The following is a 3778-nucleotide window of genomic DNA, read 5'->3' as shown; positions in this document are numbered from 1 at the left end:
GGCAATAGAGCGAGACTCTGTCTCAAAAAATAAAAATAAAATAATACCGCTAATTTATTATCTTCAACAGTAGGAAGCCGAAGAATAGTGCCAAAAATCGGACAAATCAAGCAACAGCAGAATAAGCATATTATTTAGCACGGCAGTGAGCAGCAAAAGAAATAAAATGGTCCTTCCCAGTAGTGAAAAGATTTTGAACAGTTTGCAAAATGAAATGATTAAAAATGTAATAGTAAAGTTGATTACATGGATCAAGAAAAGTGCTACAAGAACGCTAGACACTATAGAGCATATACCAGGCCTTCATCCACTAGAGGGTGTTAAGGACAACAAACGCCACAGAAGGACCTAAACTACTGATAGGTGACTTGAGGTCAGATGTTGGAGAGAAGCAACCGTTTGAAAAAGCTTTGCACAAAGGCTAAAAGTGGAGTTCTAGACAACCTAATAGTAAGAAAAGCAGCAATTTCCCATCTCCTGTAATTTAAGAGCAAAGCAAAAGCATGTTTGGTTAAGAAAAAAAGAGGATCAGAAAGAAAATTATTATAGATTATAGATACAGAAGCAGTAACATTTAACTTCTGAACCAGTCATTTTAATCCAGTCTCCAGCTGGGGGGCCTTAGAGCTTGGGTGGAGAGATGGAAAGTAGGGGTGTGGCTGCTAAAAGGTATGGGGTTTCTTGTGTCCAGGCACAGAGGCTTACACCTGTAATCCCACCACTTTGGGAGGTTGATGCGTGTGGATCACCTGAACTCAGGAGGTCAAGACCAACCTGGGCAACATGGTGAAAGCCCATCTCTACCAAAAATACAAAAATTAGCTGGACATGGAGGTGCACACCTGTGGTCCCAGCTACTCAGGAGGCTGAGGTGGGAGGATTGCTTGAGCCTGGGAGACGATGGTTGCAATGAGCAGAGATTGCGCCACTGTATTCCAGCCTAGGTGACAAAGTGAGATCCCATCTAAAAAAATTAAGGTATGGGGTTTCTTTAAGGCTGCATTTTTAAGGACAGTAAGTATTAGAATAATGTTTTTCAAACAGGTTGCAATCCGATAATGGGTCAAGGAAAAATCCAGCAGAGATCAATTTTGGTCAATCATTGGTCACAATCGATAATTTTTTGAATGGGACACAATATACCCCAGTACTTAGAACATGGTAAAGACAAGCGGCATTTGGCAAGACTAATTCTAAGTTATAGTCAACATATACATATGTATGTGTACTGGGTCATGACATAAAAGCTACTGCTTCCTTAGGATCACAGTCTTTTTTTAAGCTCAAAAGCACAAAGCAAGAATCTGAACACCCTTACCATATCCTCCATTCCACCGCTATCCCCGAAGGAAGAAAAGTAGTCATCATTTCTTCAGCCAAGCCAAATGAGTACTATAGAAGATGCATTTGCTGTTGTCCACGGTTCCCAATAAAAATAACTAAAAGCCTTGAAATTTCATTGTAAAAATTTGACTAAAATAAAGTTCGTTTTCTACCCATGAAAAAAAACTGATTAGAAAAAAGAAAAAAATTCTTCAGGAAGGAAAATACTTTTTAAGAAAAAAACTCTCAGGTCATTTAAAATTTATCCTCTATATTAAAAGTAGGTCTGCCACTCTGTTATATTTGTCAACTTATGCATCTCCTTTAACGTTCCCACTTATTTCTGCTAATCAATGGAACATATCCACATTGTGTCTTTCAACAGAATTTTAGAAAATTGAAGAAAAAATTATAATTTTGAGAAGTCACTGACAAGCATTTTTTAAGAATGGGCCTGGCGTGGTGGCTCATATCTGTAATTCTGGCACTTTGAGAGGCCGAGGTGAACGGAGCACCTAAGGTCAGGAGTTTGAGACCAGCCTGGCCAACATGGTGAAACCCCACCTCTACTAAAAATAGAAAAATTAGCCAGGCTTGGTGGCACATGTCTGTAATCCCAGCTACTCAGGAGGCTGAGGCAGAAGAATCACTTGAACCCGGGAGACAGATGTTGCAGTGAGCCAAGATCGTGCCACTGCACTCCAGCCTAGGCGACTGTCTCAAAAAAAAAAAAAAAAAAAAAAAAAACCAAATCAAAGAATGACCACATGACATTTTTTCTTTTTATTTAAAATACAAACAGATAAAGTTTAGATCATAAGCCATTTTAACAAACCAGATAGAGAGAAAACTTGACAGAAATAGGTTATTCAAGGGACTTTCAGGTCACACGTAGACTTCATGCTGCTATATACGCAAAGATTTCAGAATATCTTATCTTGTCACACCAGCAAAAGAACATTCATATTCAGAGAGGCACTGACAGAAAAATACAAAAGGGAAATACAAGACACGGAGGCTGAAAATTGGGATTCAAGTCCAATTCTTCACTTACCACCTGTGTAATTAAGACTGGGAGGCTGATTTGACAGTCTCTGTGCTTTGGTGTTCTTATCTATAAAACAAGGATAATAAAGCCCAACCTACCTGACTGAACTATTGTGAAGATCGAAACTGATATACACAGGAGTGTTTTGTAAACTGTAAGGTACTTAACAGATATCAGTTGGGTTTTTTGTGTACCAAAACTATATACATTTTTATTCATCAATTAATAAACAAAATAGAGCACTATAGCTTAAATAATTTTTAATGATGAAATAATGAAAGCTTTCCCCAGCAGAAACAAGGCAAAAGCATTCTCTCTCACCACTCCTAACCCACATAATATTTGCAATTCTAGCCAGTGCAATAAGACAGGAAAAATAATTAAAGGGTGTACTTATTCATAAGGAAGAAATAAAACAGTTTATAACCACAGGTGTAAACATTAGGGCTTTCTTGGTTTTTTGTTGTTGTTGCTGAGATAGAGTGTCGCTTTGTTGCCCAGGCTGGAGTGCAGTGGCATGATCTCGGCTCACTGCAGCCTCCACCTCCTGGGTTCCAGCAATTCTCCTGCCTCAGCCTCCAGAGTAAGTAGTTGGGATTACAGGAGTGCGCCACCATTCCCAGATTTTTTTTTTTTTTTTTTTTTTTTTTTTTTTTTTTGAGCTGGAGTCTTGCTCTGTCTCCTAGGCTTGAGTACAGTGGTGCGATCTCAGCTCACTGCAATCTCCACCTCTGAGGTTCAAGTGATTCTCCTGCCTCAGCCTCAGGAGTAGCTGGGACTACAGGCACACACCACCACACTTGGCTAATTTTTTGTATTTTTAGCAGAGACAAGGTTTCACCATGTTGCCCAGGCTGGTGTCGAACTCCTGAGCTCAGGCAATCTGACCACCTTGGCCTCCCAAAATACTGGGATTACAGGCATGAGCCACCGTGCCCAGCTGATATAGGTTTTTATAATTTACTAATATTCCTAGTCCTGTAGGTGACCCCGAACCTGAAACCAAGCAGAATTCTGTACTCTCTTTAATCTCAAATGTTAAGGGTAATGTTTCACTCCCATACAATTCAAGCTTTGAACACTGCAATGTGCCACAATTTAGGGTTCTAATAAAAAAGGACTACACTGAGATACTACTATCAGTACTATTTTCAACACTTAGTTTTCCAAGTATCCCCACTGCTGAACATCCCTTACTTGGTTAGACCACCCCAATGAAGCAAAACAAATTATCTCTAGTTTGCGTGTATCTGCTCTAATCCTCTTCCCTACCCATCCCCCAAACTGAGTTGACTCTAAAACCAGAAAACAAAATTTAGCCAAGTAGCCACTAAGGAGATACAAAGTTGATGAAACAAAAGTAAGTCTTCCCTATGGCTGATTAAAGTATAAGCTCTTTTAATCAAT

General features: G+C 39.3%; 1 protein-coding gene across 24 annotated transcripts in view; it reads right to left on the bottom strand.

Annotated features, from left to right (window-relative positions):
- Positions 1-3778, bottom strand: part of RBFOX2 (RNA binding fox-1 homolog 2) — a 290327-nt gene that overhangs the window by 192776 nt on the left and 93773 nt on the right. The gene's annotated exons all lie outside the window — the stretch shown is intronic.

This window comes from Sapajus apella, unplaced genomic scaffold (genome assembly GCF_009761245.1).
Source record: "Sapajus apella isolate SASKATOON/1434 unplaced genomic scaffold, GSC_monkey_1.0 scaffold197, whole genome shotgun sequence".
Classification (NCBI taxonomy): domain Eukaryota; kingdom Metazoa; phylum Chordata; class Mammalia; order Primates; family Cebidae; genus Sapajus; species Sapajus apella.
Note: the sequence above shows the minus strand (reverse complement) of the source record. Positions and strands in the feature narration are given on the sequence as shown.